This window comes from Gorilla gorilla, chromosome 9 (assembly GCF_029281585.2).
Source record: "Gorilla gorilla gorilla isolate KB3781 chromosome 9, NHGRI_mGorGor1-v2.1_pri, whole genome shotgun sequence".
NCBI lineage: Eukaryota > Metazoa > Chordata > Mammalia > Primates > Hominidae > Gorilla > Gorilla gorilla.
Genome location: NC_073233.2, coordinates 137,222,202 through 137,248,902, shown reverse-complemented (window position 1 = coordinate 137,248,902; position 26,701 = coordinate 137,222,202).

Genomic DNA, 26,701 nt, shown 5'->3' with positions numbered 1-26,701 from the left:
TCACCTCACTGGCATCTCTTTTTTTTTTTTTTTTTTTTTTTTGAGACAGAGTTTCGCTCTTGTTGCCCAGGCTGGAGTGCAATGGCGGGATATCGGCTCACTGCAACCTCCACCTCCTGGGTTCAAGTGATTCTCCTGTCTCAGCCTCCTGAGTAGCTGGGATTACAGGCGCCCGCCACTATGCCTGGCTACTTTTTGGTATTTTTTATTAGAGACAGGGTTTCACCATGCTGGCCAGGCTGGTCTCAAACTCCTGACCCCAGGTGATCTGCCTGTCATGGCCTCCCAAAGTGCTGGTGTGTCCAGAATTTATTCCTTCCAGTGGGTTCTTGGTCTCGCTGACTTCAACAATGAAGCCGCGGACCCCCACGGTGAGTGTTACAGTTCTTAAAGATGGTGTGTCCAGAGTTTGTTCCTTCTGATGTTCAGATGTGTCCGGAGTTTCTCCCTTCTAGTGGGTTCGTGGTCTCGCCGAATTCAAGAGTGAAGCCACAGACTTTTGCAGTGAGTGTTACAGCTCTTAAAGGTGGCACGTCCAGAGTTGTTTGCTCCTCCTGGTGGGTTCCTGGTCTCGCTGACTTAAGGAGTGAAGCTACAGACCTTCGCAGTGCGTGTTACAGCTTGTAAAGGTAGTGCGAAGGAAAAGAGTGAGCAGCAGCAAGATTTATTCTGAAGAGCAAAAGAACAAAGTTTCCACAGCCTTGAAGGGGACCCCAGCACATTGCCGCTGCTGGCTCACTTATTTGGCCCCACCCACATCTTGCTGATTGGTCCACTTTACAGAGTGCTGATTGGTGCGTTTACAATCCTTTAGCTAGACACAGAGCGCTGATTGGTGCATTTTTACAGAGTGCTGATTGGTGCATTTACAATCCTTTAGCTAGACACAGAGCACTGATTGGTGCGTTTTTACAGAGTGCTGATTGGTGCATTTACAATCCTGTAGCTAGACACAGAGCGCTGATTGGTACGTTTTTACAGAGTGCTGATTGGTGCATTTACAATCCTTTAGCTAGACAGAAAAGTTCTCCAAGTCCCCACCTGACCCAGAAGTCCAGCTGGCTTCACCTCTCACTGGGATTACAGGCGTGAGCCACCGCACCTGGCCAGCATATCTTAATCTGCTGCCAGGGGGCCAAACGACAGGGACACAGGTGATGGGCTATTCACAGCATCCCAACGACCTCAGTTCTCAGCAGCTTCTGGAAGGGAAACTTTTCGAACTCTGACCCTTCCAGACAACCCCCATCTTCCACCTTCCTCCCTGAGTATCAGACAAGGGCACCTTTTGTGAAAGACACACTGGTCTTGCTCTGCACAGCTCTCATTTTGCTGGCTGGGTACTTTGCATAATCCTGAGAGTGAGCAACCCCTAAATCTTACACCCTAGACACCTCGTTTGTCTCACCCCAATCCCAGCTCTGCAAAGTTGCTAGATGGGTAGATATATACATGCAATCTCATTTTTCATTGCTTCAGGATATTTAAGGAACATTCCTAATCACTTTATTTGAGCTGCAGTGAAGCCATATTAGAATTTGGAATCTTTGACTCCTATTCTAGAGTTTTCCCTCCATGCTAATGCTCCCAGAAGCACTGAAACCCAGCATCCATACACAAAGGATGCATTTAGCTACAATGGTAAAAAGTTCACACTTTTTTCTAAAAGTTCTCTGGGTTTTGAAACACATTTCAAGGAGGCAAAACATGGGGTTTTGAGTTTTCACCCAAGGGGCCCAATACCTTGGGGATATAGTTGGGATGTTTGTTCCCTCCAATATCATGTTGAAATGTGATCGCTACTGTTGGAGGCAGGGCCTGGTGGGAGGTGTTTGGATCATGGAGGCAGATCCTCATGAATGGCTTGGGGACATCCTCCTGGTAATGAGTTACTGCTTGCTCTATGAGTACACGTGAGATCTGGTTGTTTAAAAGAGCCTGGAAGGCCGAGGTGGGCAGATCACAAGGTCAGGAGATCGAGACCATGGTGAAACCTCTACTAAAAATACAAAAAATTAGCCGGGCGTGGTGGCGGATGCCTGTAGTCCCAGCTACTTGGGAGGCTGAGGCAGGAGAATGGCGTGAACCCGGGAGGCAGAGCTTGCAGTAAGCCAAGATCGCACCACTGCACTCCAGCCTGGGCAACAGAGCGAGACTCCGTCTCAAAAAAAAAAAAAGAGCCTGGAACTTCCTCCCTCTCTCTCTTGCTCTCCCTTTTACCATGTGACACACAGGCTCCCCTTCACCTTCCAACATAATTGGAAGCTTCCTGAGGCCTCACCAGAAGCAGATGGTGACATGATGCTTTGTGTACAGCCTGCAGAACCATGAGCCAAATAAGTCTCTTTTCTCTATAAATTACTCTTTCTCAGGTATTCAGTGGAATAGCTGATATTTATAGCAATGGAAACAGACTAAGACACTTTGCTAATCTAGGTGTTTCCCCCATCCTATTTCTCTGCGTCACTAACTAACGTTACCTGTGCACCTGAACACTGCTTTTCCCAGTAGAAAAGGGCAGGCGGGCAAGCCGTGTACCTGTTTATGAGGCTGTCTTAGGAAAGCCTTTCTCAAATGATGTGCAAGTTCTGTTAGCAGTTCTGCATCCAGCCTCACCAAACCTGCTTTGCTTCAGGCACTGATGCCTTCAATCCATATGGTCAACACTACATTCTCAAGCTAGTGCAGACCAAGTTAGGCAAGAGAAAAATTGTAGGTCTTTCTGTCCTAGTCTTGGCGTTCACTTTCTCAGAGGTGAGGCCCCAGGCAACCACATATCCCCAAGGCTACAGTCTCCTTCCCTTCTTCCTACATGCTTAAATGACTATTTTCCTCGTTTTCATACCAGTTCTACTTCTGGAGCGGCACCTGTTGTGAAGCCCTGCCCTTTAGTGGGGCCCCAATCACAGTATCTCTTGCTAGATCCTTCTTTTGAGGGGCTGGACTTTGCTCTCGCCACCCCCAGCCCCCTTGCTGGGATCCTGATTCATCCATTCCTATCATCTGGAATACCTGCTGCCTCCCTGATGTCAACCATCTTCAGCATGTCTCCACTGCCTGTCCCCAGTTTATGTCTGGATTTATGCCCAGTTCAGCCTGGGATTTTCCATGCAGCGCTGCTCCCTAGTTTAGACTGTGGGCTCTTTCTGTGGGCCATGGTACTGCTGGGGTGCTTTCTGTTGGCTGTCTTACCCCATGATCATTTAAATCAAACTGACTACACGTCACAGCCTGCTGTTTCTTGAGAAAAAAATTGCTCGAATCCCACTTCCATCCACACCCTACATTCTTGGCTATCTATTCTGACTGTAATTCCTGCCTTTGGCACTGCCCAAATCTGGCAGTCTTCCTTTCTCCATCCTCTTTGGACCTTGGCTCTCCTCCCCACTTTCTGGCTGGTTCACCGTTCTTCCTGGTATTCTCACTGTCTCAGGGGAGGGGTCTGTATCATGCTTCCTGGCCCCTCAGAAACCCTCATTTCTTCTTCTGGTCAGCCCTCGTCATGTCTCAGTCATCGGTCTTCCATCTTCTAACTCCCACTATGGTTTGAAACCTACTTTTATGCATTAACAGGAGCATGATGCATGGGTAGGTTGCTTAACTTAAAGAGTCAGGAGGGAGAAGAGGGCAACTTTTAGTTTTGGCCTCATCTCAGCCCAATTTCCTCCTCCTTCCTCACAGACAAGTCCATTTTTGACTATTTAAAAACCTGTAGCGGCCAGGATCAGTGGCTCATACCTATAATTGCAGCACTTTGGGAGACTGAGGCAGGTGGATCACCTGTGGTTAGGAGTTCAAGACCAGCCTGGCCAACATGGTGAAACCCCATCTCTACTAAAAATACAAAATTAGCCTTGCATGGTGGTGCACACCTGTAATCCCAGCTACTCGGGAGGCTGAGACAGGAGAATCACTTGAACCTGGGAGGCCAAGGTTGCAGTGAGCCGAGATCGCGCCATTGCACTCCAGCCTGGGCAAAAAGAGTGAAACGCCATCTTAGAATAAATAAATAAAAACCTGTAGCAAATATGCAACCATACATTCAGTTATATGCATATTTTTAAAAATCAACCCTAAACCCAACTGTTTGCTTATCCTCCCATAAATTTAATTTTTGGTTGAGAAAACATAATCACTGAAGGTGTATGTGGCAGAGACTGCGCAATCGAATCCTGTACACGTCCTCTGATGTCCCAGCAGCCTCCCTTGCAGTTAGGTGATGTAAACTATGACTGTAAGTATCTTCTTCATCCCTCTCTCCCGCTGCAGTGACCTTGGTAGCTACAAGTGGAGATGGATCTTTGAGCTATCAGATGGAAGGCTGTCTCTGCAGACCCACACTGGATTCTACATAAATAAGAAGTATAAGTGTAACTTCGTTGTGCTAAGTCACTGAGCTTTTCGGATTTGTTTGTTTTTGCAGCATAGCTTAACATTGCTCTGACTAATGCCATATACAAACCTTAAACACGTGCGAGGGTTTATTTCTTCATCTGCCCGCACCCAATAATTGCTTTCCTAAAAACTTAAAATGTATATAAATTATATGTGTTTATTATGGAAAATTATGAAATACAAATAAACAGAAAAGAAGAAAGTAAAAGTCATCTATAATCCTCTTGGTCAGAGTTATCTACTGTTAACATTTTCATGTCTACACATCATGTTTTTTCTATGTATATAGAAATATTAATTTATGTATACATACACATAAACTTATATGTGTGTTTACATATTATTGTAGAACCTACTTTTTTTTGAGAGAGGAAGAGAGCGTCTCTCTCTGTCACCCAGGCTGGAGTGTAATAGAGTGAGCACAGCTCACTGCAGCTTCGACTGTCTGGTCTCAAGCAATCCTCCCGCCTCAGCCTCTTGAGTAGCTGAGATAGCTGAGACTACAGGCATGCACCACCATACCCGGCTAATTTTTGTATTTTTTATGGAGATGGGGTCTTGCCGTGTTGCCAAGGCAACTTCTGGGCTCAAGCTGTCCGCCCGCCTCGGCCTCCAGAGTGCTGGGATTACAGGCATGAGCCACTGAGCCTGGCCGCAACCTACTTTTTTATTTGACAAAATATTCTGTTAATTTTCTCAAAGCAATAAATACTATTCTAGAACTCAATTTTTTAACTTTTTTTCTGAGACAGAGTCTCGCTCTGTTGGCCAGGCTAGAGTGCAGTGGTGCGATTTCACTGTAACCTCCCCCTCCCGGGTTCAAGCAATTCTCCTGCCTCAGCCTCCTGAGTAGGTGGGATTACAGGCTCATGCCACACATGCCAGGCTAATTTTTGTATTTTTAGTAGAGACAGGGTTTCACCATGTTGGCCGGGCTGGTCTAGAACTCCTGACCTCATGATCCACCCGCCTCAGCCTCCCAACATGCTGGGATTACAGGTGTGAGCCACCACGCCCAGCCTAGAACACAATTGTTAATCATTGCATAGCACTGCATTATGACAGCACCATGATTTATATACTGTTAGACAGTCTACTATCTTCTTCTTCTACTGAAATTGCGGCAGTAACATTTCTACTTCTTTTCTACATATTTTATCACTTACTTCCTCTCCTACTCACAGACCAACTCTTAATCATCGACATTCATAGAATGCAAATGAGGTAATCCAAAAATAATAAAAATGTTCATGAAATTCACAATGTGATCATTTGGATGGGGAAGGAAGAGACAAAGTTTTTGCAGTGCATTCATCCTCATAATCATAATGATGATTATCAAATTTTGGGTTTCATTCTGTGTAGTAATAACTGACTTGGCGGTTGCAAAGGAGATGGTATGGTGGGTAACAATAGGAAGCTGCTTTAATTAGCATTCCATGAGGCTGCAAGAAACAAAAACAACAATGAACTCAAACTTATAGTAGCTTAAACAAAGACAGAAGCTTATTTCACTCTCAGATAGAAGTCTGGAGATAGACATCCCCATACCGCACTCCCTGGGGTATAAGAGACTCAAGTTTCTCCTACTTATTCCCTGTGGATTTTTTCCATTCCCAAGGTCACTGAGCAAGATCTGAAATGATTGCTTTAACTTAAACCATCACATCTATATTCCACCCAGAGGAGAGGATGTAAAGAAAGACGAAGAGAATGTCTCTTCTAAAACGCATTTTTTTGGAGGTTGAACATACCAAGTCTAGTTAGACACTGGCCATATGTGGGTCCAAGGGAGGCTGGGAAATGTTGTCTTTATTCTGAGTGTCCCTGTGCCCAGATAAAAATTGGGGATGCTGGGCCGGGCGTGGTGGCTCACGCCTGTAATGCCAGAACTTTGGGAGACCGAGGCGGGTGGATCACTTGAGATCAGGAGTTTGAGACCAGCCTGACCAAGATGGTGAAAGCCCTTCTCTACTAAAAATACAGAATGAGCTGGGCATGGTGGTACACGCTTGTAATCCCAGCTACTCGGGAGGCTGAAGCAGGAGAATTGCTTGAACCCAGGAGGTGGAGGTTGCAGTGAGCCAAGATTGCATTATTGCACTCCAGCCTGGGTGACAGAGTGAGACTCCATCTCAAACAAACAAACAAACAAAACTGGGGATGCTCTTGCAATAGGAGAAGGGAAGAATGGATATTGGGTGACAACCAGATATCGCTGACATAAGAATGACCAGGTGATTTATAATGCCCACAAGTAAATAATTCAATCCAGCCTCTGATGGAGGAGGATCCAACAAAAGGAAAATATCTATTACATCAACAATAAAATGTAATCAAATTTTCACAATGAACAGATGGACTAAAAAAAATACACATTCAGTACTTTAATTCCTGCTGGATTTCTGAAATCAGCCAGCTCCTTCTGAATGAACTTGTGCTAAAGAGAAGGACAACTGACAACCTCTTGAGCATCTTAATTAGCACTGGATTTCATCAGAATGGTGCTGTGTAATACATCAGAAGCTGAGCACAGCAGATTCCAGGCACACCTAGGTCTAATTGCCAAGTCCCTCAAATAAAGCAAGTGAGAAGAGTAGGCCATATACATAGGGGGAGAAAGCTAGTCACCTTCACACTTCCAAGCTTTTGCTCTCGTGGCTTCAGCTCCCTAGAATCCGTTGTCTCTTCTCTATGTGAAGAAGTGCTGCTCTGCCTTCTCATTATTTATTTATTTATTTATTTATTTATTTATTTATTTATTTATTTTTTGAGATGGAGTCTCGCTCTGTCGCACAGGCTGGAGTGCAGTGGTGCCGTCTCGGCTCACTGCAACTTCCGCCTCCCGACTTCATGCCATTCTCCTACCTCAGCCTCCCAAGTAGCTGGGAATACAGGCGCCCGCCACCACACCCGGCTCATTTTTTGTATTTTTAGTGGAGATGGGGTTTTACTGTGTTAGCCAGGATGGTCTTGATCTCCTGACCTCGTGATCGGCCCGCCTGGGCCTCCCAAAGTGCTGGGATTACAGGCGTGAGCCACTGCGCCTGGCCTCTTCCTTCTCATTCTTGAAGAAACTAGTCAAATATTTCTTGGGATGCCTGTTCTTTGAGCGTTTAGTTTTGTGTGTCATTCATTCATTCATTCATCAAATACTGATAGAATCTACCATGTACCAGGCAATGTACTAGGCATTGTGGGGTGGAGTGGGGAGACTCAAGGACAAACTAGTTAAGACTGTGGCCTCAGGCTGCATATAACACTAATTCAATTAGATTTGTTTAGTCAGATAGCCCAGCACACTGGGGCAAGGGCTAGTAGCCCCGATATGCTGTGCTCTCTGACTAAACAAAGAATAGATAGCTCCAAGAGGGCAGAAACCTGGTATTTTAATTAGCACATATTTACAGAGCTCTCACTATGTGCCAAGCACCTTTCTGTTCTATGTGCTTAGAGTATACTACTCTTCTAAATCTTACGACAATCTGTGAGTATGTACTCATCATCACCCTATTTTGCAGATGATGAAACTGAAGCATAGACAGGTTAAGTAATTTGCCTAAGGACATGCAGCTAGTAAGCAGTGAATGTAAAATTGAATACAGGGAGACTGGCCCTAGCGTGCATGCCTAACTCATATTCTTCACTTCTTTACTATTCACACTATTCTGCATTTCCAGTATTGAATAGGATGCCTGGGATCTCGTAGTTATTCAGTAAACGTATGTTGAATGGAAGTGAGCTGGCTGCTCAACACTGGCCAAGTTATCCTCTCTGAGCCATAATTCCTACAAAGATAAAAAGAAGTTGGACTGGAAGACCTCCATGATCCCTTGAAATTCTCAACTATGGAATTGTAATTTTTTTCCTTATTCACAGCCTAAATAATCTTTTAGCTGAGGTCTGGAGGAGATCTTGTGGGATCATATGTGGAATTCTGGATTTTAGCCAGACTTCCTCCATAGTAAGTAGGTGAGAATTCTTTTAGTTTATCAAATCCTTTAAGATGTCCCACCTTTTTGAAGCTAAGTAGTAGGTGATTCACAGATTTTATGAATAATGATGATAGACAAGATATCCAAAAAGTTTCTTCATAAGGTGGAAAGGTAAACTGCTTTCCTCCTGCGTATACACCAGTTTGGTAGCAAAGAGTATTTTGGTAACACCTTATTTCAATTTTAGTAAGATTGTGTCCTTAGCCACCAAGAGGTATCTAAGAGTGGACACTGTAATATTTCTCAGGCCAATATTCTTTGTAAATATGGCTACTAACAATGCATCACCTCCAATAAACTGCTCTAAATTACTCTTTCAGGTTATGCTATTGCATGACATTGTTTCCCAAAGACCTAAGCATGCAGTGCCAGGCGTTTGAGCAAAGGGCCAGAAAATCCCCATGATATGACCAAATGCCAGTTTAGGTCATTATACTTTGGCCAGTTCTCTCCTCCCTACGGTGTCAGTTGGCTACTTTAGCCTTCACCACCCAGCGCATGCTGCTTGGTAATCACTGAGTTGGCTGGATTGTCTTCTCTGGTGAGTACTGTTCAGAAAGGGGCATTGAGTTGGGCTAACACTGACTGTAGGGAAGAATATTGGTGGTAATAAGCTTCTCTAAGCTGAAATCAACAGAGGTATTATTTTCTCCATAGGGCTGAAGTCAACAGGGAGCAGGACTGTATACTTTTGCATTTGAGGATTTAACCTACTGCGTACGTTTTTGACTATTTGCTTGACTTTGAAAGTCCCTGATGTAATGATTTATCATTTTGCTGAGGCAGGGATTGAACACAAACACTGTGAGAGTGGCAGAAAGTTCATAGTGAGTCACCTCACCAGCTAGGGAGCCTAGTCAACCACCTCACATCTGGGTATGTCTCCACTTGGGTATCTAATATATGATTTCCTTTAATTTTCTTGACAGCCCTTGTAAGAGTCTTATTATTATCCCCATTTTATGCATGAGAGAATTATATGTTCTAGTGCTGCTCACACATTTAAAAATATTTGGAGATCTAAGAATGTTTTTCCCTTAAAGGTTTATTTTGTGGGAGGAGGGCTGGAGGCAAACTTAGGCAGCGAGACGTGAATCCATAGCACACGCATCATACTCAATGTATGGGGGTTCCTCTCTTGACTGACAGATTGATTTCTTCCTTCATCCCCAATCTCCGCTCTCATTCTCTTCCCTTATGAATTCTTGCAAATGATCCATATAAATACAGAATTCAATATGTATGTGTTTTTAGTTTACATAAATGACATTGTGTTTACATCTCATTCTCTTTCTTGCTTCTGAAACTCAAAACTATGATGTTAATGCCCATCCAGGTCACTAAATGTGTACCTAGTTCAATGCTTTGAATTGCAGAGTATTATTCCATAGTATGCATGCCTGATATTTTATTTAAATGTTTCCCTTGCTGTGGACACCAGGATAATTTCATATACATACATATGATTATTACTCTATGTAATATATGTTGTATATCTCCTATCTATATATGTGGGATTGATGTCATAGCACATATGTACATTCACTTCATTAAGTACTGCCAGATGGCTTTCCAAGTGGTTGTACCTGTTTACACTCCCACCAACAATCCATGTCACATTCTTGATATTATTCACCAAAGTTTTATTTGAGCTGATTTACTGATTTTCTTAAGTCTTTGTATAGTGGAACAATTAACTGGAAATCTTAACAAAAGAAAGGTAGGAAGGAGTTAGGTGAGCAGTGACTTTCCTGGCCCCCTCCTCAATAATTTCCCTCTCCCATTCTCCTCTCCTGTCCTGTGTTCCTTATTCCTTTCAAATTGTTCTAGAACCTGCTACAGGAAATTACTCTGAACTTTCTCCCTGAACCACTCCCTTGCTTTTCAACAGAGTTCTTTTTTCCTTCCCTCCCTCCCTCCCTCCTTCCTTCCTTCCTTCCTTTTCTTTTTTGTTTTTTAACAGAGCCTCGCTCTGTCACCCAGGTTGGAGTGCAGTGGCACTATCTCAGCTCACTGCGACCTCCACCTCCTGGGTTCAAGCAATTCTCCTGCCTCAGCCTCCCGAGTAGCTGGGACTACAGGCGTGCACCACCATGCCCAGCTAATTTTTTTATTTTTAGTAGAGATGGGGGTTTCGCCATGTTGGCCAGGTGGGTCTCAAACCCCTGACCTCAAGTGATCCACCTCCCAAAGTTCTGGGGTTACAGTCGTAAGCCAATGCACCTGACCTCATCAGAGTTTTCTATGCACCTCAATAGAATTTTCTCCAACTCCTTTCTAAGTATCCAAATTTCTCCTATTTTGTGAGGTACAACTTAAGAACCAGTTCCTCCATGAATCCCTCTCTAATTACTCTAGCCTACACTTGTCTCTCCTAATTTTGACTACATATATCACATTTGGGGGTTTTATTTTTATTCAGTTTAACTCTATTATGTTCCATGTTGTTTCCAAAAAGAGGAATTGGGCAAATAAGATGTATAGTGTTTGGTTAGCCTCATTCTTCCAGGAGGTCACTAGTTTTGGACCACAGCCTACATCTGACTTACACTCCCCAAGTTCTTGTGGGAAAATCAGATACATGCACCAGGTAGTCTTACCTACCACCTTGAGTCAATCTTCTATAGGATTATAGAAAGATTTCACCAATAGTAGAAATACATGACAAGCATTACATCTGCAAAATACATAACCAGGCAGTCTTACAAACTCTCTTTCTCACTGGTTATATATATCTTTATTGACTTCGAGTTTGTGGAGGTAAAAATATGAGGTGGATCCCAGGAGCATCTGTGGCACTCTCTGCAGAGCTGTAGCCTGTTCCCAGAAGGTGCTGTCCTCGTTGACCTTTCAACAACCACCTGCTCATTACCTGAACAACAAGGTTCCTAGAAGACACTGATCTTCTTTTTTCGTCTCTTTCCCATAATTGAGCCACCAAAATTAAATGAATTCAGGGAAATACTCTTACCCACCACTGTTAAACTATACTATTTTGCATTCTCTGTTTTCCACATAAAAACCCTACATTGCAAAGGAAATGACTAATTGCTTTACCAAAATTTACTTTCTTCTTTCTTACAGTCAGAACTTTGTCGTTATCCAGGATGGCATGGGTCTAGCCATAAAACCACCTTTCCCAGTCTGTTTGGCAGATGGAAGTCTATGTGACAGTTGTTGCCATTAAAATAAAAGCCACAGATATGGTGTAAGACTTTCTAGAATGCTATTTTTCTTTTGCTTTTTCTTTTTGAGACAGGGTCTCACTCTGTCACCCAGGCTGGAGTGCACGATCATGGCTCACTGTAGCCTGGAATTCCTGGCCTCAAACGATCCTCCCACTCAGCCTCCCAAGTAGCTGGAATACAGGCATGTACACCATGCCTGGCTAATTTTTTATGTTTGTTTTTTAGTAGAGATGAAGTCTCACTATGTTGTCCAGCCTGGTCAAGAATGTTCTCTAAAGGGAAACAACTCAGTTGGCACCCACCAATGCCCTTATCCTTTCTTTTTCTTTCTGCTTAGAATGTGGTCATGATGGCTGAGGATAGAGGTGGAACAGGTGCCATGCTGCTATCACAAGATGGAGACCACATACTCTAAGAATGCTGAACAGAAAAATAAAAGGAGTCTGAGTCCCTGATGACATAACAGAGCTACCATAACCACCATGGATATCGTCTAGGTGCTTTGTAATATAAAAAGAGTAAACCCTCTAATTGGTTCAACCACTGTGTTTGCATGTTATTTACTGCATGCAGTCAAACTCAAATCCCGATTGTTATTTGTTTGCTTTTGACAAACCTGTACTCCCAAAGAATCTTGCAGTGGTTCAAAGGCAGCCTGATAGGGAAACCATCTGTTCATCCTTAAGGAGAGCCCAGTAGTTCTGCAGGTCAGACCTGTGGTGCTCATTTATCAAGCTTGTGATCTCTGCTTCTCTTCCATCTTACCAACTTTCTATGGCTGATATGGGATATCACCCATGGTTAGAGGTTTGTAACAGACTTTCTTTCTTACTAGTGGAGACTTCCTTTAATGAGAAAGACATCAAGTGCCACATGCTTACTTTCCTAGTTTCCTTTATGGTGAGGGTATAGACATGTGACTTAATCTGGTCCAAAGAGACCATAACGGAAGGCAACTGGGATATGTGGAAACAAATGTCCTTTCTTCTTCACTGGAAATGATGCCTAGAAATGCTGAGTCATCTGTGGTCAGTGGCATGGACAGGATGGCAAGACATCAGTGGGAAGCACTTGGATGCCTGGCAGACCTCCCTGTCACATCCCCAGCCCCAGATGCCAACTGCCTTTGAACATCTGCCTATTGTTTGCACCACTTCTAAGGATATTCTGTTCTTGGCACTTAAAAGAACTCCAGTGATACAGGGGTGTCCGAACAGGGCTGGTCACCCACTTCAGCATTTTTTTTTTTTTTTGAGATGGAGTTCCGCTCTTGTTGACCAGGATGGAGTGCAGTGGGGAGTGCAGTGGCGCGATCTTGGCTCACTGCTACCTCCACCTCCCGGGTTCAAGCAATTCTCCTGCCTCAGCATCCCAAGTAGCTGAGATTACAGGCATGAGCCACCACACTGGGCTAATTTTTTTGTATTTTTATTAGAGACAGGGTTTCACCATGTTGGCCAGGCTGGTCTTGAACTCCTGCCCTCAGGTGATCCACCCTCCTCAGCCTCCCAAAGTGCTGGGATTACAGGCGTGAGCCACTGCACCTGGCCCCGCTTTAGCATTTCTGGTCTCTTTCTTTAAAGTAAGCTCCTCAATGCCTTAGCCAGCTAGACCTCTGGGTACCTGCTTGGCTGGTCATTCAAACATACCCAGACAGGTCTGAATCTGCAAGAAGTATAGGGTAGACGTCATGCTAGGACTCCTCCTTTGCATGCTTAATGTAACCCCCATTTAGTATTGCCCATTTTCATACAATGACCACTGTGTGGCATGCTGTTATTTTTTAAAATAGTAAAACAATTTTTATGCTTGATGAAAAATATTTATAAGGAAAACTAATTGTTAAAAGAAACCAATAGTTTATTTTAAAAATCCACAAACATGAATTAAAATATGTGGAGTCAAACATAGCCCTAAACTTTTATCACCTAACTAAAATATTTGAAAATAATTTTGGGGTTTTTTAGGAACAATCCATAGCACTCAAAGAGGATACCAGAGGATACATATTTTATTTGCTACAAATAAGTATTGTATTACCATGGCCACACTATAATATTTCTTCAGATGAGATATTTACTCCTAGTCAATCTGGTGATATTAATTTGCTTTCTAAATCAGGTAGGGACTGCAGGACAGATAGGCTGAATATTTAATATTTCTGTTCAAAACTTCAAGATACATGTACCTTTCAAGTTGCTCTTCAGCCTCTTTCCTGCCACAGCAGAAGTGCTGCTTAGATGGTCAATTCTAAATGGAAGAACTCCAGCCCTCTCTAACTCACACAAAACACTTGGTTGAAAAGAGAACCTGGCCGGGCATAGTGGCTCATGCCTGTAATCCCAGCTACTCAGGAGGCTGAGGCACAAGAATCACTTGAACCCAGGAGGCGGAGGTTGCAGTGAACCGAGATTGCGCCACTGCACTCCAGCATGGGTGGAAGAGCAAGACTGTCTCACACACAAAAAAAAGTGAAAATTTCAGCCAATCCTCTGAATGGTGTCAGCCTCATAGCAAAACATTGGAATGATTATTTTCTTTTACTTTTCACAGAGATTTGGGCAAGGTAGAGATACAGTTTTTGTTTTTGTTTTTTTCCTGAAGAAGATACCAAATGACCAAGAGGAAATCTCTGATTTGAAATTACTAGAGAAAATTAGCCAATACCTTTGTGTATTATAACTACACATTGTTATCAAGAATGTTAAGACTCCTGAATGATGACGTGGTATACCACGAAGAAAGACTGCTAAACAGCAATGTGAGAATTCTCTTTTAGAAGAGACTAATTTGGTAAGGAAATAGTTAGACTTGGATTCTGGGTCAATCAGAAACCAGCCCTGGTCCAAATAAGAATGAGGTAAATTCTTTGTGTAGCTACCACTAGAGAGCTTTGACCCCCATTCAGACTGCATTTTGATTTTTATTCTATTTCCAAGAACCCTAGGGAGGGGGAGAGTCACTGGCATCCCTAACGTAGCTCCCAACAGGGACACTGCCCATATTAAACAAGTGCAGGAGGGTTGGGAGGAAAAAGAGCTTTTGAGAACATCATGTGCCTTCCTTAGCGGTGCTCAGGGCATCGGTGGACACGTGACTGGAGAACAGTACTCACAGAACCAGGGCAGAAAGGAATCTGAAAAGGCAAATCATCCTAATTTGCACAAATGAGATCAGGGTTTTCTCATTATTGGCAGATTCTGGGTGAAATCTCAGATCTCCTGATTCTTTCAGTTCAGTTTTCTTCCAGGATATCATTTGGTCAAAAGCTATTGAGAAAGTGAGGAGGAAAAAAAAAAAAGATGTTGCAACTTTGTGTATCAATGATGGGTATGAGTTTGCTCCTAGAAGCAAGGGAAAATAGGTATTTGATACGGGTCTCTAAATTGAAGAAAAGACTTCACCAAAAATGCCAAAATATTCCTCAAAATAGCAGTCTAATTTGGATAAGAAGGACTGCTACAAACATGATGACTGTAAGAAATGTCCCTCACTCCTCCCCACCTCCAGCGCTCTGGCCAATGATAAAGACAAAGAACTGGGTTAAACGGGAGCCAAAGCATAAGCATTGTTAGGGCCTCAGTGGGCCTTGCTTGTGTCTGTGCTGCATGGGGTCAGTGGATGCCATGAAATGGACTCAGGGTCCGGTCTTAATTCTCCCAACTCCAAAGGAGAGTGTGAGGTGGGGATGCCAGCCATACTCTAGACCACTCTGCCTAGGAGCCAGTGACCTTTGAGGAAGCACTTGCATACCTCACCAGATTGAAAGGGCCAGCCGGGACCCTGTGCAGAGGGCCCTGTACGGAGAGGTGATGCTGGAGCATTATGCAAGGGTGGCTTCCCTGACTTTTTCATTCAGCTATCCTGTTCTGGTCTCCTAGCTAGAGAAAGGGGAACTCCCATGGAACCCCTATCTCTGAGAATCTCAGAGTGAAACCATAAATGAGAAGGAAGGACTAATTCCAAAGGAGCATAGGTCCAAAGAAACAGAATCCCTCCGACTGACACTGGGAGGGCTGCCAGAGAATATTCCCCAGCACCTAGATTTTGGGAGCAGCCTAGAGCAGCCCCAAGGTCACTGGATGGTCAAGATAAAGTCAAAGAGGGGAGATTTCACAGATGGGTCCACCAGGCATCAGGAGGCCTGTGCTGATGAGAGAGGGGAAAGTGTGAGAAATTAGGAAAAAATGTTGGCGTCAGCACACAACTCTACGAATCAGACAACTCCTACCGGTCAGATAGCTCATGAATGTGGAAAATGTGACAGGTATTTCAGTCGAATGGCAGACTTCCACTGACATCAGAGAGGTCATGGTGATGAAAAGTTTTGAATGCAAAGAATGTGGATGACTTCAGATGCAGCACATTACTTGTTTGGCATCAGATAATGCACACTAGAAATAAACCATTTAAATGTAAAGAATGCGGGAAAGGTTTAAATTCAGATGCAGCCTTGATTCAGCATCAGAGAATCCACACTGGAGAATCGCCCTCTGAATGCAAGGAGGGTGGCAAGGCCTTTGGCTAAAGGCTCAGTCTTCCTTTAGCACCTGAGGTTCCACACTGGGGAGAAACTCTGTAAGTGTAACAAACGTTGGAAAACTTCTAGTTGTAGCTCAAGCTTCATTGTCCATCAGCAATGCACACTTGGAAGAAACCCTATGAATGTAAAGAGTGTGGGAATCTATTAAGCACGGCCTTGACTCAGCATCAGTGAATTCACACTGGAGAGAAGCCCTTTGTATGTAAGGGTTGCAAGAAGGCATTCGATCAGAAAATAACCCTGATTCAGCACGAGGGAGTTCACACTGGTGAGAAACCTTATGAGTGTAGAAGGTGTGGGAGCCCCTCAGCTGGTGTGGAAACTTCGTTATGCATCAGAAGCCACACACTCAAAAGGCACCCATTTAAGCATAGGGCTAGCCACCATCAGGCTCACTACACCCCTCTTTGTTTCTCCCTGTTGCATGATTTTTAAGTGTCCCCACTGTCTCTCCTGGACTGTGTTGATTCTTAACCATATGCGTCTGTCCCCACAGCTCTGCATATCTGGAATGCCCACTTCTCCACCTGTCCAGTCATATATTTAATTCAGACTCTTGGCTTCCATCATGAAACGTTCCTCAAATTCTCTGAGCCCTTGCCTCCCCAACATGAACTCTCTTCACAGTTAGAAAAGAAATAAAAAACAAACTCCAGAACTTTCAAACATAAGAGGAATGTAAGTTTCCAGATTCAAGAATACACCGAATGCCCAGCAAGATGGATTGGGGGGAACCTACATTAAAGAACACCACTGTGATTTATGAAAACACCAAGCTTAAAGAAGAAATCCTAAAAAGTTTCTAGAGAAAGGAAACAAAAGATCAGAAATGAGCATGGCTTTAGATTTCTCAACAGCAACCTTGAGAATTAGGTGACAATGGTGTATGCCTTCAAAGTTCTAAGGAAAATGATTTCCACCCAGAATTCTATGCCTTCAAGGGTAAGTATAGAATAAAGGCATTTCAGACGCATTAGTTAGGCTCATGCATCCTTTCTCAGAGAGCAACACTAAGTAAGGGATAAACCGGGAAATAAAAAGACAGATATGTGGACACCCTATTTCAGTCTGTATATCAGAAGTCTCCTAAGTGCAAAAACAGAGGAGTTCTGTCCATGTGGAGCTGTATGCATCTTGGAGGACACCCTTAGTAGGGTGAAACTTTCAGAGATCTACCCGGGGCATGGTGTCCACCCACCCTTCTTACTCTGTGCTACTCAATTGCAGTCTGTGCCTTTGTAAAATTCAGGGTGTACATATCCTTTGAATTAGATGCAACGCCCTATTTGTCTTAATTTTTTTTTTTTTTTTTTTTGAGACACGGTGTCACTCTGTTGCCCAGGCTGGAGTGCAGTGGTGCAATCACAGCTCACTGCAGCCTCCATCTCCCAGGCTCAAGAGATCCTCTCACCTCAGCCTCTCGAGCAGCTGGGACCACAGGCACATGCCACCATGCCCCGCTAATTTTTGTATTTCTTTGTGGAGATGGGGTTTCGCCATGTTGCCAAGGCTGGTCTCAAACTCCTGGATTCAAGCGACCCACCTGCTTCAGTCCCCCAAAGTGCTGCTGGGATTACAGGCGTGAGCCACCAGGCCCAGCCTGTCTTAAATTTATCTCACCGCTCTTCCAAGTGACCTCAAGGCAGGAAACATTTTCTTGCAACTTCATCTAGTTATTTTTTATGAACAGGGAAGAACCTGCCATTATTTTCTGTTACCTGCGGAAATGAGGGAAGATGTGAATGTACTCTTTTGCACATCTGCCACTTTTGCAGGCAGCTTGATTTTGCCCACTGCAGGAAGCAGAGGGTAGTGGTTAGTATGATAATAATAATACACAGCAAGGATGACTTTGGTTTGAACCCAGGTGCGTGGCCTTGCTTTAGTTATAGCAACTCTGTGTTCTTATTTCCTTACCTGTAAAGTGGGGATGACAATTAATCTACCTCATAGGTTTGTGTTGAGTATTTAATGTATTGATGCACGTAGAAGTGCTTTGAACAGAGGCTATATGTAATAAACCAAAGTGTTACCTATTAGGGCTTTAGTGATAGCTAGATTGGAAATGGTGGGACTGGGTGTAGAGGAAGGGGTAGAGAGGAGAGCCAGCTTTCTTGATGGCAGCAGTTCTAAGTAACAGAGAGAGAGAGAGAGAGAGGGAGAGAATGAGAGCGTGCCATGCACGGGCAAATATCCATTGTCCAAGTTTCAAAGCAGGGACCGCTGCTGAAAATGGATGCCAGACTTTCAATAATTTCGAGAAGGTAAGACTGTCATCCTCCTCCTTTGATTACCAGACTTGTTTTAATAAGTAAAGCAAATTGTTCTTCCTTTGTGTTTGCTGTTGTTTTTCAAAAATTACCTAGTGACTCTCAAGTTGATTTTTTTCAATGAAATTTAGAATTTTTAGAAAAATTCAAATTCTAGAAATAAGACAAGTGCAAGCAGCATATCCTTTTAATGTCATATGGGAACAAAGGGCACCTTAGGATTGTAGGGAAATGTACTTAGTTCATTGTTTACTATTGATTAAAGGTCCCAGACTAATTACCTGCTAAGTGAAGTACTTGCTAAATTGTAGTGAAGTTACCTGCTAAGTTGCAGATTTCTGTCTGGTAGAGATGCAAATAATTTCTGTCATTTGAAACAGATCACCTCAAAGATTTATGGTCTATTGGGCAATAACCAGTTTGTTTGTTTTTTTAAATCAAATTTGGCAATCTTATCCTAACATTTCTTTGTTAGATTGCTTATACGAAATGAATTGTTCGAACACTCTCAGAATCAGTCTTAATATCTTACTGGTTTCCTCATTAATTAATGAGTTGAATAAAACCTTTGACATGAGCTTAATATTTGCTGGGTAGTCAGGATGTTACCTTTCTGAAAATTATCTGTTAATAGATTATGTTTTTCCTAAAAATATCTTACTGGGATTTTGATTGGAATTCATTCCATTTATAGCTTCACTGGGGAGAACTGACATCTTTACAATACTGACATTAACTATTCAGCACCTTGTCTGTTTTTCCCTCTCCTCAGAGTTCTGTAGTTTCCTTCATTTAAATAATACACATTCTTGGGTGACTTATCTTTTGGTTGTTGTTAATAGGAGTTGTTTCAGTTTTTATTTTCCAACTGGTTATTTTTTGGAATATAAGAAAGTTTTTTGGTGTGTATAACCTACCTTCTTACTGTATTGTTAGGTTATTTTTAATAGATTTTTTAAAGAATTTCCATATTTGATTATAATAATGTTATAATCAAATAATGATAATTTTGCTGCTCCTTCACCAATATTTGTAGCTCCTTTATCTTCTCATGAAGCACCTTCAGAACGGTGTTGAGTAATGGAATGGTGGGCGCTGTTGCTTAACATTATCAGGCTTATTGTGAGGTAAAATGTTTAAAAGGCACTGGAGGAAAAGCATATTTTTAGCAACTTAGACACAAGAGAAAGGTATCTTTACTAGCTCCATCTCTATTTTCACCTAGTTCCTTTCTCCTGCCAATATCTCCAGCCTTGAGTCCCCTATGTATTGGAGACAGGAAGGAAGTTTCATTAGTTATTATTGTATTAATCATCTCCATATGTAGCAACCGTAATGTGCTCTGAATTTACCCGGCATCTCAAAAAACAAAAAAATGCTGCTTTGATTGAGAGATAAAAGGAGGTGATTTTTAATGTTGGAAGTGAACTTAGAGGAAGTGAGTTGGAATAGGACATACAATTCCTGCAGGACAGGGCACCCTGTCCAGGTGAAGAGAAGGGGCCAAACAGCATTCCTGTTCCTGCCAAATGGCCCTGGTCACTGCTTTGGCCTTGCCAAGGGCAGGGCCCCCACTACAGACTATGTGGAGCTGCGAGCTGAATACAGAGCACTCTTCTGTGCCTCTCGCCTGTGGAGCAGGCTTGTCTGTCCCAGATCACACTTGAATAGATGAAAAGAATCCGTTTTTCCCTTGGCCCGAGGCCTACAGTGGAGGCCACAAAGGCGCTTACAGACAAACTGGAGTGGAAGTGCAGCAAAGAAAGGCTAGAGAAGACTTAGGAAAGTTTAAGAAGAAATCAACAAGAACATGTCTAGCTAATGTAGATAATGAGTTATTCAAATGGCCCCTTTGCTCTCATTTGGAGAAATGAACATTGCAAAGAAACTAATTATGGCCAGCTCCTGTAGTTTTACTGGAATCCTATCTCTCAACATCTTTAAGAAAATCTAGGTAGAAAGTTATTCACCCTAAAGGTGGGACCCTGGGAGATGGGAAAACACATCTTGAGCAAGACTGATTTCTCTCCCTCAAGCTCGATACAGGAATTCAAGAGTTTAACCAAAGGAAGAGAAATGCTGGGTTAATGCATGATAATGACACCCAGTTGGGAAACCTAGTAGTGATTTTTATCAAAGTGCTTTGTTTGGTGGGTAATTGTGAGAACTGGTCCCTTTGTTTAAAAGTCGTTTTGGGGAATAGCTGGAAAGACAAGTCCTTCCTCTCGTTCTACTCTGGTTAGAGCCAGTGAAATGGGACTGTCACATCTGAGAAATGATCTCTCCTCATGTTCCTGTCCTGAGTGCTTTTTAAAGTACAGTCCTAAGATGTTTCGGAGACATCTGTCTGTAGTCCTAACCCAGCGTTCAACAAGGAGTAGGATCCACAGGACCTAAGCTGCCAAGGAAGCCTGATTTTTCTAGGTACCAAATGAGTTAACTTTTGGAAACACTTATTTTGAGAAAAAAAATAAGTAGACTATCAGGACTACCATAGAGTATCAGGTCTATGATTTTAATGGTGAAAGCTCTTCTACGTTTTTTCCTACAATTTTATTTCTGCCCTTGTTTCCTAGCTGGCTGTTTCTGGCCTTTGGTGGAGGATGGTGTTTTGGAATGTCTGGCTTAGGGCACCTATGTCGACACCACTAGGGATGTGTGTTAAAGTGCAGACCCCTGGGCTCCACACCGGAACTACTAAATCAGAATATCTGAGAAAGAGGAGCAACGTGTGTGCCTAATTCTCTCAAGTTTGAGGAGAACTGGGGTTCTGAAGGCACAAAGACCTGAGTTTAAAACACAGTGTTACTGGTTACTGCATAATGTTAGGCAAATTATTTAGCCCTTGTCTTCAGTTCTCTGGGCTGCAAAGCAGGGATAATTCTATCTACTTGAAATTGTTCCAAATATTGTCATATTTATAATTAACATGAACCTTTAGCAGGAGCAGAAAATGTTTGATACACGTTATTGATTATATTTGCTATCTTACATCAAATATTTACTCTGCTTCATCCCTAGCTGTTAACATTGATGCTATTCTCCAAGCCTAGCTGCCAGAGACTCCCGAGTGGCTGCAAATGAGCGTGGTTTACATCTTACCCATCCTTCCTTAGTGCTAGGTAATGAGTCTTCCCATACACCCTGCCTTATAAGCAAAGAAGAGCCAGTCGATGTGTCCCAGGGTTGCCCAGGACCCACAATAGGGACAGGCTTCCCTATTGCTCTTGACCCCACAGTTTCCTGCCTTGGTTTTCTTGTCTCTGCCCACTGGCTCTGTTTCTATCCGCAGCTATGCTCAACTTTTCGGTCCCTTCAGGCTCCTTTTGCTGGCCTATGGCCCTTGCTGCTCTTTAAAGTGCGGGCTGTAGTTATTTTCTTCTTACTCCCAATTCTCCCATCCAAGTACTAACCAGGCCTGACCCTGCTAGCGAGATCAGATGAGATCAGGTGCGTTCAGGGTGGTATGGCTGTAGACATATTCACAATTCTCTATAAAAGACTCTCCCTTGTTCATTCCCTTTCCTGTGGAACTCCCAGTGGTGCAGCAAGGTCCTGCATGTCAGAGGAAGGGGATCCAGATAACCCACACTCAAATTCCCGATGAACACATTCAGAATGGCAGACATATTCAGAACGGCAGAAACATTCAGAATGGCAGAAAACAACTGGACTACTTGCTTAGAAATAATGGTCTTCTGGAGTTAGAGACTTTCGTCCTTACTCCATTTTATGAAAGTCTTCATGTTTGCTCAAGTCTACTCTTTTGTCTTTCAAGGCTGAAAAGTGCGTCTGCGACAGCCTTTTCTGGAAGGAAGGTGTGTTCACTGGGGTGTGTGGGAACAGTTCAAACAGCATTGTGAGCATGACAGCTTCCAACTCAAGGAGTTGGTTATTAATTGCTCAAAGCTTGAAATGCCAAATATATGTGAGTGGGTGGTTATGATTTCTCATTCTCTGTCTCTCTCTTGCTCTCGTTTTTCATACGTAAGTTTCAGCAGATGGACACTCTCCCCAAGAGAGCAGCGTAGAAAAGAAACATCCGTGGCACCGTTGTCCCTCCTTAATGGTTGAGTGCACAAAAGTTACATATAAAAGAGGTAGCATGAAGTAATAATGCTCCCACAGACTCTCAAAACACCAACTGTAAGCTACTTCATTCTTATGCCATTGTAAGGGAAGGAGTTGGGCAATATTATCATCCCCGGTATTCAGGTGTGAGATTGGAGGAATGGAAGCATACAATCATTTCCTCAAGGTCGCTCTGTGAGTCTCTGGTGGAAACTGAACTTCAGTAACAGCGCAATTAGCACTTCATAAGCACCTGGTAGACCTTGACATTGCTGATCCTGGGTCCCTGGAGATGTACAGCTATCCTCCAGATAAATACTCTCTCTCTCTCTCTGTCCCTCTCTCTCTCTCTGTGTGTGTGTCTCTCTCTCGCTGTCTCTCTCTTCTTCTCTTTGTCACACACACACACACACACACACACACACGTACATACCTATGGTTACATAGAAACAGGAACCTTCACTCTTCCTGGGCTCTGCTTTTCACTGGGTAACCAGGTATGTTATATTGTGATAACACACCTCACAGACATGTGTGTTGGGTTAAAGAAAATCCTGGATTTGTAGATAAAAAGAACTATACCATCTCTGTGGGGATTACAGTACCAGTCCTGAATTCTGGGATATGACTGATCACAGTTATATTGCTTAGAAGTGAAATGAAAAATTGAGGTCTGAATAAGTTTAATTCAATGACCATGCAGTAATAAAGACAGGCTACAAGGTAAATAGATTTACATTTACAGAAAACCATACAATATAAAGTATTTGGGAGTAAAAATTAATGAATATGTGGACCAGGTCCTGAGGGAATATGCTAAGAACTGAACCTATTTCCTATAATAAACTGAATTTAGGCAATAATTAGTACCAGCCAGCATTAATTGTGTTCCCAACTGCTCAAGGAGTTTAGTCAATTATAAAATTGTAACAGTTCTACCAGAACATGCGTGAACTTGGGGACTTTTCTGGGTTCATCAGCCAAGGCCCAGGGCCAAGACCTCAGCATAAAACCAGTCTTTGCGACTCTCCTCGGGACTTCCCAAGGAAAAATGGGAAATCAGTGTCAGATAGTGTTTTAAGAAACAGCTCTCCTGGGACTCACTTTTTAACTAAACAAAATCCTTAAGGCAAAGGACTGAGGCACTAGGCATGGAATTCTAAGTATCAGCCGGTGGGTGTGGGAAGAATTCTGACTCTCAGAAGTCTGTGATGTGCACACACCTTTAGTGGTAAGATTGCTCCACCAGCCATTACAAGTTAGAGCAAAAAAAAAAAAAAAAAAAAATCATGACACTAGAAATGTCCAACAACAGGGGACTAAAAAAATATGGCACAGACATATGATTGTATACAAATAATGTAGAAATATTTATTGGCAAGAAAAGTTTAAAAAGCATTAAGGGGAAAAAAGCAGATTGCATGCATTATTTTCAGTATGATCTTGTTTCTGTTAAAATTTTTTGTATATATCCATGTACATGAAGACATGTAGAAGATACGTACCAAAATATTAATAATGATTACCTCTGAATTGTAGTTATGAATTTTTCCATTTTACTGCCATTTCTAATTTTTTTAAACCAGGGGCTTGTGTTGTTTTCTCTCTTTTTAAATCTTTTTGTTTTTCTCAAATATAGGACACTATACAGGCTACTCTGAATAAAAATGGGTATTTTAATTTAACATAAACACAAAAGGCTATCCTCCCTTTTATCTCCTAAAGTAAGGAGAGATTCATGAGCTGCTTAGTAATTCATCAATCATTCATGTGTCCTATGTTCCAGGTGTAGAGTATGGGAATCTAGGCTAAACAACACTGCGCTGCATCCTGTCTTCCTCCATAGAGAAGACTGAGGAAATTTCCACAGCACCAGGATACCAGGCAGAGTTTCCAATGGCAGTGGGCTACTGCCATTCATTTTATTTCTCCCACCCTGGACACATGTAGAATATCAAGATAGTCTTTGAGGTAGGACAGTTCTTGTTATCTCTTAGGTCATCTCATTGGGTTCCTGCTGTTGCTGGCCATGGGGCCATCCCTGACACTTTAAAATTAGTTACTGACACAGATTCCTAAAAGCATAGTCTGACATATAAAAGTTATTTCTGAGAAACAAAGTTGCTTCATTCTGAAGACTACGTTTAGAGGTTGTGCACCAGCAGACAAGAGTTTATGTAACAGTTTGTCTGTTCCTCGAGCCATGTGTGACCTTTCTGCTCCTTCCTGCTGACACCATCCCCGACCGAAAAAGACAATCTGTTCAGCTTAATGTCCCTCCTTCCCTCTGGAGCCTTTGTGGAGTGTAGTAACAGCAGCTGCATGACTTGTACATAATGTAAATACTTTATTTACTTTTGTATTTAATTTATGCATCTGTCCAATGTTTGCACAGCTGTTTGATGTCTGTATACTCGGAGATTAGCTTTTGTGGGTTTTGTCGATCTTAAACCAGAAGCATAGAGAAATGGAAGGGTCTCATTATTTGCTTTTCTTTGCCCAGCCTCCAGCATGGTACCATACAGATGAGAACTTAATGAAGAACGATGCTTCTGAGTAAGATTTAGTCATCTCCTTGAAGATACTTTTCTCCTTTGGAAAAGGAAGAATCAAACTTTCCTGAACTTCTCAGGGAGAACATGGTGGTTGACTTTGTTTCTTCTGTCAAAGGACATCATTATAGTACCAAGGTGACATTGAGGAGGTTTTAACTCTCCCAAAAAGTTGCACCAGAGGATTTGGGGAGGTGTAGGATGTGACAGCCAGCCCAGAAGCAGGGCTAGTAATTATAAAATGGGTGACGATGGAAAAATTGCTCTCTTCTTCAGGATTACTTGCCCATCAAAGAACAGCAAGGACTGGGCATGTGAAATGCCAATGGTTTGGCTAATCAACATGCCACAGCTTAGCTGGAGTCACTGTACTTGAATGTGGTTTTGTTTTTAATGCTGTGTTCTTGTGGGCATGGAAAGAGTTACAGCCAACTGCCCCAGGTATGGTAACTAGAGGTGGTGGTGGAAATGTAAATGTAAGGACCCTTTGTCTTCTCCCCTCCAGTAGTAAAGGGGATGAAAGAGAGTGGAGAAGGATTGCACTCTTCTGGTGGACTTTCTCCTGTGATGCATAGAAATGCACGGATAATGTTAAAAATATTTTAAATTGTATTTATTTATATATTTTAGAGATGGGGTCTTGCTATGTTGCCCAGGCTGGTCTCAAACTCCTGACCTCAAGTGATCCTCTTGCCTTGGCTTCTGTGGTACCTACCTGTAATCCAAGCTATGATCGCTTGAACCCAGGCATTTGAGATGAGACTGGGCAACACAGTGAGACCCCCATCTCTAAAAAAGTATTGTCTTGTTTTGTGTGACCTGGCCATCAACACATATTTACAAAAAAGAGATATCTCTCTTTTATTATCATAAAGCGTAGACTGAATTTTAGATAGGTTTTGAATCTCTCTGTGCCTGAATTTCTCTCAAAATTAATAGTGCCTCATATTTGATAAAGCACTAAGTTTTCTTTTGAAAGGTGCACAGAAAACTCTGCATTGCCTAAATTATAATTTTCTCAACTGTTTGACCCAACCTATCACTGTTGTAGTATTCTTTAACAGAGCATTCTGTTACCATGAGTAAGGGAGTTGCTGCTTTTTTTTTTTTTAATCAATCAAGAACTACAGATAAGTACTTTTAAAATCAGACCATGACTGGGGAAAGCAGGAGTCAACGAGTCAGTTTGAGTCTGTTATCAGCTCTGCCTGAGACTGGCCTTTTATATCACTCTGAGGAGTAATGCTGTTTGTTTTCAGCATGAAATACGTAAGAGAAAAAATTAAGTAGGGAACAGGAGAATAATATTTGGATAGGGTAGTTTTATTATTTTGTCTGACATATTATGTCCCCTAGCCCTCAGTATATCCAGGGATCATCTATGCTTAAAGTTAAATACAAGATAACTTCCTAAGCCAAGTACAACTGATTTTAAAAAATAATAAAATGCCTTATAGGATTATCTACTACAGTTCTTAAGTTGCCCAGGAAACATCACATCACTGCATGCAGTGTCAGAAACATCGGTAAATCCTCCGCCAACAAGTATTTTGAATATAGCAGAAAAACACAGATGTTTTAGACCTTCTGAGATGCATTAAGTTCTGGAAACTGGAAGCCATAAAAGACAAAATCGTGGGAGGGGAATTGCTGGGAGCACCCTGGGAAAGCAGCCACCCTGGAGTTG